General features: G+C 50.6%; 1 protein-coding gene across 6 annotated transcripts in view; it reads left to right on the forward strand.

The window, feature by feature from the left end:
* The window catches only part of RCAN3 (RCAN family member 3), a 109,001-nt gene that overhangs the window by 68,535 nt on the left and 23,486 nt on the right, over positions 1 to 16,980 (forward strand). Inside the window, exon 1 of one of the 6 annotated variants that reach the window (XM_067724505.1) lies at positions 10 to 278. The exons of the other annotated variants lie outside the window; for them this stretch is intronic. The gene's annotated coding sequence lies outside the window, so the exon portion shown is untranslated. Of the gene's footprint in view, positions 1 to 9; positions 279 to 16,980 lie in introns of those variants that run through there. 6 annotated transcript variants of the gene reach the window in all.

Here is a 16,980-nt window from a genome sequence, read left to right on the forward strand (position 1 = left end):
GGTGTGCCAGAACTGGAATCTCAAGAAGGACTCAGGCCAGGAGAAGCGCGAGGACACTGCGATGAGGCGCCGCCCAGCCAGCGTCTCGAGCCTGGCGCCCCCAGGACGGCCCCCGAGGCAGGGACCGTGGGGGCAAGTCGGCCCCTCCCCGGGATCACCTGCACGGGGCGGGGCGGAGCCGGGGGCGGGATCCCGGACGGCCGGAGCCGGGGCTGCTGTGGTGGCACCGGCGGGAGGCGGAGCGGGCGGCGGCCGGAGCGCAGGGCTCCCCCGAGCAGGTAGGAGGCGCGGGACGCCGGGGACGCCGGGTCTGCGGGGGGCACGGGCGGCCCGGCTCAGGCTCAGCGGCTCGCTGTCCACCTGCTGCGCTCCGCGGAGGGGTGACGGGAGAGGGAGAGTGAGGAGTTCCCAGTCCCACCCCCACCTGCGTTGGAAGGGGTGCCTGGGGTCTGCGCGCGAGGGCGGTGGGCGGTGGCCGGGGTGGAGGGAGGGATATCGGTCACCTTTTGCGGGTTTTGGAAATGGGGATGGGGCATGCGTACAGGTGCCCGGAGTGCCGAGCAAGCTCGGCCCTCGCGGAGAAGTGCCCCGAGCGCCAGCCTGCGTTTGGGGGGTTGATATTACGGGCATCCAGCAGGCAGGTCGTTTCCTTGTCCCACCCCTCTCGCCAAGCCTCCGGCTAAGGGTCCGAGACTCCCCGGAAGAAAAGGGAGCGGACTCGGCCAGCCAGGAGGTAAAGGGATTTTGAACCACTCAGGACCTGTGTTGGCTTCATCTGTGAAATGGGCGTCTGGATGGGTGAGCCCTGTGCGGAGACCCCTCCAGGAGGAAGATCTGCGATGAAAACCCACAGCAGGGGGAGAAAACCAGTGTTCTAGCTCAGATCAGCAAACTCAGCAGCTCACTGGACTAGCTGCTCCAGAGGAAAGAGGTGGGGACACGTTCTGTGGGCTGGATATCTGGCAGGAGGAGGACATGGGTGTGTCAAATACTAGAGCAGGCTTAGAGGGACCAAGGAAGCCGTCTAGTCTGGGACGAGGATCTGGAGGGGTGCCTGGAGGAGGTGGGATTGAGTAGGGGTGGGAAAGAAAGCATAGTGCTGGTGCTTTAGAATCAGCCAACCTGGGCATTGGAATCTCTGCCTGGCCCCTTAGGTGGCCGATAGCTTAGTCTTGGGCAGGACCCTGCATTTCTCTACAGTTCCCTTTGCTCCGTAAGTGAAACAATTTCTTTGACAGAGTGTCGGGTAGTCCATATAAAGTGCTTAGTGCAAGGTCTGTATATTATAGGCACTCCGTAAATGTAAGCTGTTAATTTCCACTAGACTGTAGCTTCTTTTTTTTAATACATAAATTTATTTATTTATTCATTTATTTAATTTTTGGCTGTACTGGGTCTTCGTTGCTGCACGCCGGTTTTCTCTAGTTGCTGAGAGTGGGGGCTACTCTTTGTTGCCATGGCTTCTCTGTTGCGGAGCACGGGCTCTAGGTGTGTGGGCTTCAGTAGTTGTGGCACGTGGGCTCAGTAGCTGTGGCGCACGGGCTTAGTTGCTCCGCGGCATGTGGGATCTTCCCGGACCAGGGCTTGAACCTGTGTCCCCTGCATTGGCAGGCGGATTCTTAACCGCTGCGCCACCAGGGAAGCCCTAGGCTGTAGCTTCTTGGGGGCAGGGGCCATGTCTATTTGGTTCACCATTATATGGTGCCTGGCATATAGTAGGTCTCACTACATATTGGTTGAATGAATGAACAATGAATGAGTATGTAGTACAAAGTTGGCATGTGGTAAGTAGTCAATAAATAGCAGTGAATTTAGAGATGATCAGATCCTAACAGATGGGATGATGTAGGAGACGGTTGTTTAGGTGGATGGAGCAGTGTAACAGATTAAGATAAGCCCAGAGTAACAGATTTGGGGCACCCCTTCTTATGGGGGGCAGGGGAGTAATATGATAAGCTCATCCAGAGCACAGAGGTAGGGAGGGCACACAAAATCCTGGAATCCTGAGTCCCAGCAGCCACATGGGCGTAGATGAAGGGGCTGGGACTCTAGGTAGGTCAAATACCTTTCTCACATCCTCTAAGTGTCCACCTCCAAATTACAGGGGTAAGGGGCGGCGGGGAAGACACAGCAAAGGACTGTGGGTACCTGATGGGAACAGAAGATGAAAAGGGAAAGGGACTCCCATGGCCCCTTCATGGGGGTGGGACATTCCTCACCTTGTTCTGCTGTCTCCTGGCTGGTGGTGAGGTAGCTGAAGGGGGCAGTCTGGTACCAGGCGGGCCAACTACTGTGTGTGTGCTGAGCCAGGCTCACAGTGAGTTGGGCTCGGGGAACGTGTTGGGTCTCTGGGGGAATCTGCTGCAGTGGATTCAAAGCTTATCCCCATGGCCGGTTCGCACACCCGTTATCACCCCTGTGGACAGTGGCCACTGATGCCTCGGGCTGGGAGGGAGCTATGTCCTTGAGGTGGAGCCACTCTTAGCAAAGTTAGGGACCTTCAGCCTGTCTGACATCCTGGCAGGCAGCCTCATTGGGTTTCCATCTCCCTGTGGTGACTAGGAGTCCGTGAGAAGCAAAGATCTGAAGTGGGGGTGAGAGATTTGGGGGAACACATCAAGAGGAGATGGGAGGCACTGTATTCCTCAAAAGAGCTGAGTTCAAAGCTTCTCCTTTTAGCACTTTCCATAACTGCTCCTAATCATTTAATGTCTGTGTTTCCCACCGACTGTAAACTCTATGGGAACAGGGAGCAAGCCTGCCTCCTTCCTTGCTGCATCCCCACCTACGACAGTGTCCGGCACGTGGTGGGCACTCAGTGAATGTCTGTGGAATGCACAAACCTGGGCTGAGGACTGGGGCTCTTGGCGCTGAGAGAGGAGAGCACCCCCTGACAGAACTGATGTAAGCACCACAAGTTCTTTTTCCCCTGTCTGATCCCTACCCCACAGCTTGAAGGGTACGTCTCCCCCTGTCACAGGTTCTGTGCCTCCACCCTCTCTCCTGCCACCATCTGCGTCTTTTCTCAGGGAAGAATCCACTGCTAGTAGACATTTACACCTCAGGGGTAGGCCTAGGCACTTTGCTGCTGCTCCCAGCCCTACTGCCCTTGACAGTCAGACCCCCGGAGACCCCCGGGGCTTTGAGAGGAGGAAGGCAACATCCAGGCTGATCCCCATCCCATTGCTCCTGGGGCTCAGGGTCACAGAAGGTAGGAGCTACAGAGACCCTTAAAGGTAACAGAGGGCTCCCTCCATTTAAAGGTGAGAAGACGGGTCCGGAGAGGATGAGATACACTCGGTCAATGGAGGGTTAGGGGAGACCTCAAGTCTCCTAGTCCAAGTGCTTTGTCACTACAGTGGGCTTTGAGAGTCTCTGAGAATTGTAAATCCTGCAACATTTCTCCTTACTTTCCAATCTTCCAATAAAATGGAATGGAAGATGAAAAAAAGAATGGTAAAGTGGATTTAAGTTGCCCAATAAACCCTTTTAATTAAAAAAAAAACAACAAAAAACCTCATATGATGAAAATAGACCCCAAACTATGTATGTTCACTTTACTTTTTAAAAGATGTATGTTTGATATTGGAGAAAAATAATCTAAAATAGGAACCTCTCTAAACTAGGCTAAGTATTGCTGGCCAGCAGTGCCTGTGTTAAGATGCCCCCTGCACGCTGCCATGCGAGCGCCTCTGAAGGCAGCCCAGGAGCAGCGGCGTGTTTGTTTCTCCTGGACAACCTCCAAGCGCCGAGCGCACCGCCCTGTTGGGCTCCCCATCTCCATCCATCTGGCCTCCTGATGCAGTCATTGACATCTGGGCTTCTGGCATCCCGCACTTTGCTTTGGGATCTGGTAGGGTGGATCCCTCTTTGCCTTCTTTCAGAGGAATTCCTTATCAGGAGGAAAGATCCTCGGTGGGCAGGAGGGGGCAGGAAGAGGGGAAGGGGACTGTGCCAAGGCAGGAGCCTGCCAGCAGGTCTCTGGATTCCTGAGCAGGGCTGGGTGTAGGTAAGAGTTGAGGGGGCAGGGCCAGTGGCAGCTGGGCTGGAACCTATCATGTGGTTTGAAACTCCTGGGGGTGCTGGCTGCAGTTTGGCCTAAGGAAGGAGAAGAGGGTGTGCAAGTCTCTAAGACAGAGAGGCCCGTTCTTCAGCCAGCTTCTAGGCCTGTTGTGAGGGGCCTCCTGCCTGGGCCAGATACTCCTGAGCTGTTGGGGCCCTCAGTGGGGCTGCCAGATCCTATGGTACGTCCCGGGCAGCTTCAGGAGGTGGAGGGGACGGTCTTAGAAGCTCCTGGCATCTCAAGGAGCCGTGCAGACCCTGGACTGCCAGCACACCTCACTCCATCCAGGGCAGCCTCAGCCAGCAGTGAGGCTGGGGCACAGAGCAGGCACACAGGCCTCTGCTTTTGAGCTGTGGGATCTTGGTCAAGCCCCATCGCCTCTCTGAGCCTCAGTTTCCCAATGTATTAAAGAGGATACTATCCGCAGTCCTCCCTTAATAAATATTAGTTTCCCTTCCCCTTCAGAGAAGCGTGTGTCTTGGGACCTGTCGAGCCAACTTTTAGGGCCGACAAGCCTCAGGATTTTTCAGTTCCTCCAGAATCCATTCATCATTCATTCACTCACTCATTCTCCAAGGCTAACACCTGCCTCGGGCCTGCGCTGGAAATTCAGCTCTTTTTCCTGCTGTTTGGTTTCTGGCAGACTCCGGCACACGTGGCCTGGCCTTGAAGCTTCCATCTGTTCCTCCACTGGAGATGATCTCTTTCAGTCTGTCGTGCAAAATAAAAAGCAATTGTGTAACTTGTTCCCCTGCTGCTGTCCCTAATCCCCTAACCCTCCTCCAAGTTCCCTAAGGTTTTAGCCTGCAGGTCTCAGAGGGAAATAAATGGTTAACGACTGCTTGCTGAGAGCCTGTGTTTGCTGGTGCCCACACAGCGCTAAATGCTCCACATGCCTCAGTCCCTTTAACACCCACGGCAGCCCAGGAAGTGAGTAGTATTATTCCCTCGGTCCCTGCTAAGGTTCAGAGACCACTTGCTGGTGGTCCCAGAGCTTACCAGGGATGCAATTTTGCCTTCGTGGACCCCTTCCTCCCTAAAACATATCAACAGTTATATTAATGACTGCATTGGTGTATTAAAACATTTTCTTCAACCTAAAAGTTCCTGTTTTCTTCTGATTTTGACAGAAATGAGAACATTTTTGTGAGCCCCGGAAAGTATTGTGAGCCCTGGCACTGTCTCCTGGGCCCAGGAGAGATGCAGGCCCTGAGGCTAGGGAGAAACAAGGCTGAGATTCCCGCCCACGCTGCTGTGGAAGTTCTAACCTCCTCCCTGTACTGCCCTTTAGTAATTAAAAAAAAAGAACAAGCAAGAAACTGTAGAAAAGGGACTAGTTATCTGAAATCTTAAGGCCTATGGTGGTATTAATAGTTGTCTCTGGAAAATGTAACTTGGATTTTTTATTCACCTCCCCACCAAACTCCCACCTTCTGCCTCTCTACTTCTTGTTTTTTTGTTTTTCTTTTTTTTTTTTTTTTTTTTGCGGTACGCGGGCCTCTCACCATTGCGGCCTCTCCCGTTGCAGAGCACAGGCTCCGGAGGCGCAGGCTCAGCGGCCATGGCTCACGGGCTTAGTTGCTCCGCGGCATGTGGGATCTTCCCAGACTGGGGCACGAACCCGTGTCCCCTGCATCGGCAGGCGGACTCTCAACCACTGCGCCACCAGGGAAGCCCCTCGCTACTTCTTGACCAAAACTTTTCAAAGAGCCAAGACCACTCTGTCCTCTTTTGTGGAAATTCTAGACACCCCGTCTTGGCCTTCTATCCAGTCTCAGACCTAAAGGGTGACTGGTTTGCCCAGAGGACAAAAGGGGATTCGTTTATTTTATGGGAGCAGCTCCAAGTTCCTACCTAATCCCCAGGAACATTATCACTGGTCATAGTAATAATAACAACAGTAATTCATATTTTTGAGGGCTCTCAGTGTGCTGGGTATTTGCTAATCACTGGGCATGAACTGTCTCGTCTCCATTTTACAGATGAGGAAACTGAGACTTAGGAAGACTAAGTGAGGTGCCCAAAAGGAGGTGCCAAGATAGGGACCTTAGTAGGGAACTAAGCTGAGTCTGCTAGACCGTTGTAGTTACCGAGTCCAAGCTCTCTCTGCTCGCTGCACGACAGGCCAATAAATCGGAGACATTGAGGTGAGGAATAACGACTTTATTCAGAAAGCTGGCAGACCGAGAAGATGGCAGACAAATGTCTCCGAAAAACCAACTTATTGGGTTCCGATGCCATTTTCTTTTATAGAACAGAGAGGGGAAGGAGGTGAGGAAGTAAAGTAAAAAGGCCATAAGATTTGCAGATGCCCCTGGAATGGCCAGCCTCGGTGACCAGACGTGTTAATTTCTTCTTTCTTGCAGCCATCCACAGGTGGACAGCGCGGGGATGTTTCCCTGAACAAAGGCACTTTGGTTTAACATTCAGGAAGAGGGGCAGGGTTCCCCAAGGCAGGCCATTATGTATAGACAATATCTTTTTAATGAACAAAAGCAACTGAAAGCAAAGGTTAAAGTAAAAGAAACAGATCCAATCTGTAGTCAGATTTAGCTCTTCCCTGTTTCATTGTCAGAGCATGACCTCCACGAGGGCAGGGTCCCACCGTCTCCCGGTCGCCCAGCACAACTTGAAGTGTGGAAAGACACACTTTCAGTGTGGAATGAATGAATGGTGGACTGACCTCTCCACTGTCCTGCTCTCTAGGACGCTTACCCACTTCCTGTCCCTGCTCCTTGTCTTGGGACAGTCACTACCTCCTGCTTCTGTAGTGCAGAAGTTGGCAGCTACAGCCCTGGGGGGAGTCTGGGGCAGCTCAAAGCCCTGCTGGAATAAGGGACTGATCAAAGCAGGACAAGCTTCAGGCATTCACTCCCCCATCAATGCCCATCCAACCCCACCACCCACCCCAGCCTGTGGCATCCCTGCAGTCTACCTCCTGGAACTCCAAGGTGAAGCCTGACAGACACACAGGCAGAGTGCCAACAGGAAGGAGGTGGCTGAGGGAGTCTGTGACTCTCTGGCCTGGGGCTCATCTTTTTTCCTCTTAATGCCTTTGGCTCTCCCCCAGGGCACATTACCAGACTAAGAGCAAATACCCCCAGGGGGACATGAATTCACCCGCGAAAATAATCAGATGCCCTAGAAGTACAACTACTATACAAGAAAGACAATAAATCAAGCTGCATATGTCATCTAAAGCAGAATGATTGAAGTAGATGGACCAAGATTTTGAAGTAAAGCACGATAATTATGCCTAAAAAGATAAGGGAAGACATTTGTAAAATAACGCAAGGACAAGAAGTCCAGGAGAGAACCAAGGCAAAAGATTAGCTCTGAAAGATATACTCTTGAAAGTAAAGGACACAATAGATGGTATAAATATCAGGTTGGATACAAGTGAACTAACAACTAACTAGTAAAGAGGAAAATCAGATTGAGAACTGTCCCAGGATGCAGGAAAAGACAAAGAGAGAACAAATGAAAAAGAAAACCTAAGAGATGGTGGGTAGAAGTAGGTGTCGCTAAAGGAGAGAAAAAGAAAAATGGAGAATAGGGAAGAATTGAAATAATGGAGATGAAATGTTCCAGAATTAAAGGAAAATGAATGAACTCAGATTGAAAGGACTCATGGAGTAGCCAACAGTAGAAATAAAGAAAAATCCACACAAAGATATCATGGTAAAGTCGAGAATATGACGGACAAAGAGGAAGGACAAAGAAATAGCATCTCTTACAAAGGGCCAAGAATCAGATTGACATTATACATCTCAGTAACAGCACTTGATCCAGGAAATCAGAGTAATGTTATTATAAGAATTGAAAGAAAAGAACCCTTTCAATCCAGAATTTTAAAGCCAACCAAATTGTCATTCAAACATGAGGTCATACTAAAAATATTCTTAGGCAAATAAAGCCTTAGAAGGTGGAATACACAGAGACCCACATTGAAAATACTCATGAAGGAAATACCTAAATAATAAAAGAAACAAGTCCAGGACGTGCTGCAAGAGCAATGGGAAGTCAGGGTGTTTAAGTCAGGGGTCAGTGCAAGAAACAGAAGCAGAACTCGGCATTTTTGGTAGGAAGGGATTTCATGCACCTAATTCTTTTAAAATATTGGAAAGGCTGGAGGCTTCCAAAACAATACAGAACTGGCCAGACTGGAGAGCTGTGGCACCTGGCGTAATCAGGAAAGTGAAGGAATCACAAGGGCTGCCGGGAGCTGTTGAATTTAAAGATACACAACCATGGCCATGTGATCCAGGAATCCGGAAGCTGGTATGCTGCAACTACCCAGATTCTGGAACTCAGAGTTTAATGACATTGATCCGTTTCATCTATTTTATTTTGTTACTTTCTGTTGATGGCAAGTGACATTGGTTTTCCATTTTCAGAAATGATAGAACATTTCTGTTTAGAGCACACTTTTAAATGTTTTAAAGGAAAAGTAGGTCCAGGGATCTCACTGCAAAGCCATTGTGATTGGTGCAGACAATTATTATAAGTAGTCAGAGGTGGAAGAGGTGACCTAGGGAGGAGGGGACAGTTGGGTCTCATGACAGAGGAAGGTTTAGATTGGTGTAGTACTGGGAAGATAGCACTGGAGCAAAGGCCAGTGTGCTGATTATCTATCCCTGTGTAACCAACTACTCCAAGACTTAGTGCCTTGATGCTGTCTGTCGCGTGGTCTCGGTCAGATCTTCGCATCTGAAGGCTCAGCTGGCCTGGGCGCCCCCAGTGGCTCACTCACGTGGCTGCCTAGTGACACTTGGCTGTCAGTTTTGAGCACAGCTGGGGCTGTCAGCTAGCACATCTACCTGTGGCCTCTGCACGTGCCTTGGGCTCCTCACAGCATGTCAGCTGGGTTCCAAGAAGGAGGTTTCCAGGAGCAGGCATTCTGAGAGGCAGGAAGCAGAAGCTGCCACTGAAGGGCTATACCTGGAACTTCCGGTGTCACTTCTACCATATTCTAGTGGTCCCAGCAGTCATAGGGCCCACCTAGATTCAAAGGAGTGGAGAAATAGACTCTACCTCTTCAGCGGTGAGCGGTGGGATGGGAAATACTGTGCAGCTAGCTTCCCAGTGCTGGGAAGCATGGGTGAGTTTAGGAGACAGGAAGTCACTCATTCCCTGCCTAGGGCCGGGGAGAAAAGGAGGAGACAGGTGCTGGTGGATAAACCTGGAAAAGTTTCATGGATTACCTTAGTTGATGAGACGAAGAATTAGGGCTGTATTCTGTAGCCAGCCAGAAGCGATTGATGGTATTGGAATGAAGGAGAGACACCGTGCAGAAAGCCAAGGTCTCAGCAATTCTTTCTGCAACGAGTGGGTCCCCAGGGAAGAAGGCTGGTAGCTTCTGTTCCTTTACAGTAGAATATCCCAGCAGCACGATGGAGTGAAAAAACACATTGCCCCCAATCCACTAAGCATTTGTTAGACAGTTATCGTATGCCAGGTACATGACCAGGCCAGGCATCGTGGAAGTAAGTCTACAATTCATAAACCACTGGACTATCCTGCCAATTCCAGTATTTCTACCTTCATTCTGTAGCTTCTAGATCTCCTCTTGGACTCCTCGTGGACCCAAAATCTTTTGCTAGGACAAGTGTCCTGGGTTTGGACTAAAAAATTATGGTGCAGGTCCAAGTCCAAGCCCCTTAAGCACCCAGAAGAGGGTGTGGCTTACCCCTGGAGTCAGCATGGAGCTGAGCGAGGGCCTCTGAGGGTTGGCAGCAGAGCTCAGGGAGCCAGAGCCCAGAGCGTTCAGTGTATGTTCAAAGCCAGCCCATCCTAGGGCATCTGCGAAAACCCATCTCTTCCACGCAGCCTCTCTGTGTGCATGAATTCACGCCCCATGAAGCTCCTAGAATAGAAGGGAGGACAGACCTGTCTACTAATTACAACACTTTCATATGATAAATGCTGTAAGCAAAGTGCCTATGAGATGCTGTGACGTCTCAGAAGACATCGACCTACTTGAGATTGGCGGGGTTGCTTTGGGCAGGTCTTGGAGAAGGAAAGCAGCGTTTATCAGTGCCCACTATGCATGAGGCACTCACTTTTCTAGAGGCTTGACATGCATTGCTAAATGACTTATGCATGCAAAACCTTCACACGTTTATGCGATAAGGCTAAGTAATTGGCACTTATTAACAATTGTTATCTCATTTGATTGTTGCAACCAGGAAAAAGACAGGAATCACCAAGCCCAGTTTACAGATGAGGAAACAGGCCCAGAGAGGTTAAGTCACAGGCCCAAGGCCACTCAGGCCGGAATTCAAGCCCATGTCTGACTCCAAACCCCACACCTCTGTCCCCCCCCACCATACCACCATTTTGAGGGAAGGGGAGGACTTCCCGGGAGAGGAACAAATCCTGTTGGGGGGCGTTGGGGACTCAGTAGTCCCAAAGAGCCAGGGTTCGTAGTGTGTGGATTCCAAGATGGGATGGGGGAGAAGGCAGGAGAGAGAGCTTTGAATGCCAGGCCAGGGTGCAGGGAGAAGGCTGGATTCTCTCCCCAGGGAAGGTCCTGCCACTCCCTAGCTCACACTGTAATCTCTCCTCCCAGATCACTCGTCGCCTGAAGTCCACGTCCTTCAAGTCAGGGCTAGGCCTGGAACACGGTCTCCTGACTCCCAGCCCAGAGCTCACTCTTCACCCAGCTTCCTCCTTGTCATGGCCTCCCTTTCAGGCTGTGGTGTTTGCTCAGAACCCGAGCCCGGGGCAGAGAGCAGAGAAATATTTACTTATGTCACCACCAACCCTGCCTCCTGGCGGCCCCAAGGGCTACTTCACAGAGAAGTTCAGTTATATAACCCTGAGTTGACACAGCAAGAAGGAGAAGGAAATAAATTATAATTATTCTTTTTCCTCAGTCTTGGACACACTTTGGATAGCTTGATATTTGCTTCTCTGCTTCCTCGTCTTATTGACCTGGGGTCTCCAGGGACCTTAGTGGTTCTCGATCAGCTGTTGATTTTAGCCTTGATTCTGGTGAGGCTGGGGATTTGCGGAGGTCATCCTAGAGGCTGGGGAAGGGAGAGAAATGAGATATCAAAGGGCTGCTTTATGCCAAACTCTGCTGGGGCTTTGTATGCATAAAGTCATTTTACTCAAGCAGGAGCCCAATGAAAGTGGTCCCGTTTATTACCTCCCTTTTGCAGAAAAGGAATGGAGGCACAGAGAGGTTAAGTAACTTCCCAAAGGACACTCAGCAGAGCCAGGTCAGAAGCTCTGAGGCTTCTAGTTTTCAAACATCTCACATGGAATCCATGGCATAGGGATCCTGGAGAGAGCAGAACATGCTAGCATCTCCCTGTGGAGGAAGTTCCTCCATAGCTTAATCCCAAAACATCCCTCACATCTCATCTCCTCTCTGGCCTTCCCTGGACACTCAGCTCCACGGTGCTGGGACCCTCACTGTCCCACCCCCATCACCAATCTCACACTTTCCTTCCTGAAAGTGTTCATACTCACCCCCACCTCCCAGTCTTCACACCCAATGTTCTTCCCAGCTAGAATGTCACTCCTCCCTTCTCCACCTGACAAAATCCCAGCAAAATAATAATAATAATAATGCACCTTCATAGAGCAGGAGCTGTGAAGTGGAGTGGTTAAAAGAATGAACTCTGAGTGTTTTGCATGGTTCCAACTAGTTTCATCACTTTTGCTGGCTGTGTGACCTCAGGCAAGTTAGTTAACCTTTCTGGACTTCAGTTTCTTCACCTGTAAGATGGAGATAATGATACCCAGCTTACTTAAAAGAAAGAGATAAAATTATGGGATGAAACGAGTTATAAAAATAAAAATGATATAAATAAAAACTTACTTGTAAAGTTTTTTTTTTTTTTTTTGCGGTACGCAGGCCTCTCACTGCCGTGGCCTCTCCCGTTGTGGAGCACAGGCTCTGGACGCACAGGCCCAGCGGCCATGGCTCACGGGCCCGGCCGCTCCGTGGCATGTGGGATCCGGACTCCCAACCACTGCCACCAGGGAAGCCCCACTTGTAAAGTTTTTAGAAACGTGCTTGGCACCTAGTAAGAGTTCATCAAATGCTTATTCTTATCATCAAGGCTTCAAATGTGAAGCAGACTCTGAAGTCGGATTCCTTGAGTTCACATCCCATCCCAGTTGGTGACCTTAGACAAGTTAGTTAACCTCTCTGGGCCTCAGTGTCCTCTATAAAAAATTTAAACTGCAGTGTGCTTTCCACTTAGGGAGGATGAGACAATCAGATAGACATAAAGCAGTCAGAGGGCTTGGCACTTAGAGACAGGTAAATATAATCTACTATTATATTACTGGGGTTCAGACCCAGATCACTGACCCCTGAGCACAGGGTTTAATGACCACATGGTGCCACTCAAATTTTGCCTCTCCAGGCAGCACGCCCTCTTCCCCGGCCCCCTGCTCAGCACCCTCTCCCACTCCGAGCTCCGTAGCACTCACGGCCTGTCTTGTCTCTTAATGTCATGTCTGCATTACCAGCGGCCACATGTGGTGGGAAAGCACAAGACCCATGCCCTGTGCTTGGTCCTTGTTCGATGAGGCAGTTCAGTCAGATGCTATTAACCCCCGACTGCTCATTCACTTAGCGGGGGTTGATTTCATTTGACAACTATGTGTTCATACTTGCAATGTGCCAAGCAGTATTTGAGGAACTAGGGATTCAAAGGGTGAATAAAAACTGACACATTGGGCTTCCCTGGTGGCGCGGTGGTTGAGAGTCCGCCTGCCGATGCCGGGGACACGGGTTCGTGCCCCGGTCTGGGAAGATCCCACATGCCGTGGAGCGGCTGGGCCCGTGAGCCTTGGCCACCGAGCCTGCGTGTCCAGAGCCTGTCTGTGCTCCGCGACGGGAGAGGCCACAACAGTGAGAGGCCCGCGTACCACAAAAAAAAAACCAAAAAAACTGACACATCCCCTACACTCATGGGGCTCAGAGTCTGATATGGGACACAACCATTCATCAAATGGAAGGTGATAACTACAACCTGTGGTGACAGAGGGACACAGGGCTGTGAGAGTGCACAGCATGGGAATTTGAAGTGATGCTTGGGTTAAAGTATCAGAAGTGTCAATAAATGAGAAAAGAGTGCTCTGGCATATGCAAAGGCCCTGTGGCAGCGATGGGACAGAGTGACAGAGGGCAGAGCTCAGACAGGGAGGAGACTGGAGGGGTCTGAAGGATCCAGATCCTGTACAGGGGACTTGCTGACCATCATAAGTTCTAGTCTGAAGTAGTCTTGAGGTTTTTAAAGATTGCTGGAGCTGCTGTGGAGAAGGGTTGCAGTGGCCCAGAGTAGAGGCAGCCTTGACCTGTTAGGAAGCTATTGCAGCATCCAGGTGAGAGAAGACAGAAGCCTGGACCTGAACAAGGATGGGGAGGATAAGAGAGGTTAGTAAGAAAATGTATAAGACGTGAAGGTAAATCTGAAAGGGCTTGATGATGGGGGTGGAGGAATGGTGACAGGCGGTGACTTTAGGTTTCCAGCCTCAGAGGCTATGTGAGTGGCAGTGACATTTCCTGCAATGGGGAACCCTGGAAGAGACCAGATTCTGTGAAGTGCTGGGGCATGACAAAGCCCAAGACACTGCCTGGGCCCTCAAGAGGGGGAATGCAGACATATAATAACAACGACAATGGTGATAACAGTAGCTAATTGAGTGCAGGATTTGAACCGAGCAGTCTGGCTCCAGAGCCTCTGTTGTAACTCCCTCTACTCTACAGCCATCATGCCATCATCTTTATTTTCTAAGTGCCTACTAGGTGCTAAGAACTGTGCTAGGCCCTGGGATGTCAGCTCTGAACAAGAAAGACAGTAGCCCTGCCTGGCCGAGCTCCCTGCTGGCTCAAGGCGCACCAGCCCACAGAGGCAAATGCTGGCACGCTGACCTCCCAGCGGCCTCCCACCCTCCTCTCACAGAGCTCAGGATCTGGGGGTTAGATGGGTCACAAACAAGACAGTTTCAGCTGGTGGTTATTCTGTGAAGAAGGTTAAAGAGGGTAAGTGAGACAATTCCTGGGGTTGGGGGGAAAGGGATAATCTTAGAGTGGTGACATTTAAACTGACATGATAGTAAAATTGCATAATCACACAGTTAATAGTTCAGAACCCCAGCAGGGAGTAGGGGTGGGAGTGAACAAACTGTATGAGGTAGATTTTTTTTTAATTGAAACATTTGACATAAGTGCTTGAAGTGTTTGATGGTTTGGGTTTTGAAGTATAAATAGGAGTTCACCAGGCAGACTGGGTTAGGAAGTCATTCTAGAGAGAAGCATGAATATGAGCAGAGGCAAGTAATGCTATGTGATGTGTGTGTGTAGAACACAAGCTCTTTGGTATCTCTAAAGTATAGTTCATAAGCTCCATGTGGGCTCAGGCCTATATTGTTTCCTTTTTGTCTCCAGTGTTTAGCATGTAGCTTATGATTAATGAATTTTTACTGAATGAATAAATGCATGAAGAAATGAACAAATGAATGAGCTAGTGTTGATAGGAGAGGCAGCAAAGAGAGAAGGACATAGTATAAATCAGTGTTGTTCAATATAAATGAGCCACATATGTAATTTTAAATGTTCTAGGAGCCACGTTAAAAAAGTAAATAGAAACATTACATTTTGATAATATATTTTATTTAACCTTGTATATCCCAATATTATCAAACATCTAATCAATATTTAAAAACTACTGAGGTATTTCACACTCTTTCATTTTGTGCTACGTCTCTGAGTTCCCGCAGGTATGTTACACATACAGCACATCTCAGTTCAGACCAGCCACATTTCAAGGACTCCATAGCCGCGTGTGGCTACCATATTGGCGAGCACAGGTCTAAGTGCTGCTGGGCGGTAACAGGCCTGCTGAGGGGTTTGGACTTCATTCGCCTTAGCTGGTGAGAGACCACTGAAGGTCTAGGCAGAGGTCAGCACGGTCAGATTTGTTGCTAGACAGCTCTCTGGGGTAGCTAGCTGTGCAGCCGATAGGCTTTGAGACAGAGAGTCCCTTTCCATCCTGTCCACTCTGGCATGGAAATGTCACACTCAGGGCACACTCCACTCCCCCTGGCTGTGGTGTGACTGGTGTGGAGACGGGCACCCTGTCCCCAACTAAGAATCTCCCTCCTTTGGCGAACGTCAGAGCCCGAGGTCCCCGGCCCGCGAGCAGCTACATCCTGCTCTGCGACTCTGAGCTTCTCTTTCCCGAGGCAGGCAGCGCTCCCTGAACAGCACGGCATCTGCTGTGGTTTGTAGCTAAGCAGACATGGCTCTGGGCAGTTTGGAGGGAAAATGAAGTACCTATTAGCGTGTTTTGCAGTAGCCCCGCCTGGCCAAGCGCCTTGCCGGCTCAGGACACACTGGCCTGTGGAGGCAAATGCTGGCAGGCTGGCCCCCGCCCTTGCCCCTGCACAGCCCACCACCCCCCGGGGTACCCAGGTGCCCCTGGCGTGCTCAGTCCCTGGCACACCCACTCCCTTCCCCACAATGCTCTGCCGCTCACTTTCGTATTTCCTTGGACCCCGGACTCACACTTGCCCTGCATGTTCCGCACACCCTCAAAGCCTGCTTCATGTTCCCTCTGACTCTTCAAGGAGGCCGGCCTGGGTGCTGGGAGGCCCCTGGTTTGGGAAGCAGAAGACTGGGTCCCAAGCCTGCTCTGGTAGCTCTGTGAGTGGGTGAGTTACTCGGCCTCTCTGAGCCTCAGTTTCCTTGGGTGTAAAGCGGAATGGGTGTGACGTGGGGTAAATGAGATTATGAACGTGAAGCCCCTAGCACAGTGCTAGACACAGAGGAGGTCCCAAAAGGGAGTGGTGGTGACTGTGAGTGGTAAGTGCCCATCGCCCCCCACCCCAGTTCCTTGAGAGCCAGGCCGGCTTACACACCCAGGGCCCCTGGATTCTCCCTGCCTCCACACCTGCCATGCTGCTGGGGCCCGTCATCCTCGTGTGACAGGGCTCGGACTGCACTGACATTGGAAGATTTGGCAAAACTGGAGGACCGTGGGCTCAGCTCTGGGCTGGGAGGCATCAGTGATCCACGGGAGATTCTTCAGAGACGGCATTGGGGTCTCTGCCCAGGACAGGTCAGCACTTGAGAAGACCCTGACCCAACATCAGGCCGACTTCTCCGCCAGGCACAGCAGACACAAGGCCCACAAGATGTTCAAGGGCCCCTGAAATGTTTTCATTTCTTTTAAAATCGGCGGGGGGTGGGGGGATCCCATTTTAGGGCAGAAGAAAATGTTTCCATTTTTTTCTCACATCAGAAAAAATAAACTGTTTAGAGCCCATGAAACTTTATTACGGTGAAAGCAGCCCTGCGGCCACACTGCAGCCCTGACCAATTCTTCATTCATTCAAATGCATTTTTGGGGCAGGGTACGTCCCATCTGTTCTTTTTTGTTCCTTATGATCTTGTCTGGCTGCACACCCATCTTTTTTTCCCTGAGATGAGGAAGATGAGGCTCATGGAGAGTAAATAAACTGCCTATAACTTAGAGGTGACAGAGGTGCGATTTGAACCCAGGTCCACCTGAGTCCAAACTTATTTCTTCCCTAGACCATGCTATTTGCAGGTTCATCATCTGATTTGATTTACAGCATAAGAACAGGATAACCAGCTTTTTTTTTTGCCTCACTGCACGGCTTATGGGATTTTAGTTCCCTGACCAGAGATTGAACCCGTACCCTCGGCAGTGAAAGCATGGAGTCCTAACCACTGGACCGCCAGGGAATTCCCAGCCCCATTTTAAAGCTGAGGAGACTGAGGCCTGGAGGAGAAGGGAGCATCTTGTTCACGGGTCCCTTCCTCCTAGTCAGTGAGGGTGGGGAACCAGCCCCTCCTTCTGAACCCTCCCTACTGCCTCTGCCCTGTCCAAAGCCCTTCCTGTGCCCCACACACACTGTCCCCACCC

This window comes from Pseudorca crassidens, chromosome 2 (genome assembly GCF_039906515.1).
Source record: "Pseudorca crassidens isolate mPseCra1 chromosome 2, mPseCra1.hap1, whole genome shotgun sequence".
In the NCBI taxonomy this organism is placed as follows: Eukaryota; Metazoa; Chordata; class Mammalia; order Artiodactyla; family Delphinidae; genus Pseudorca; species Pseudorca crassidens.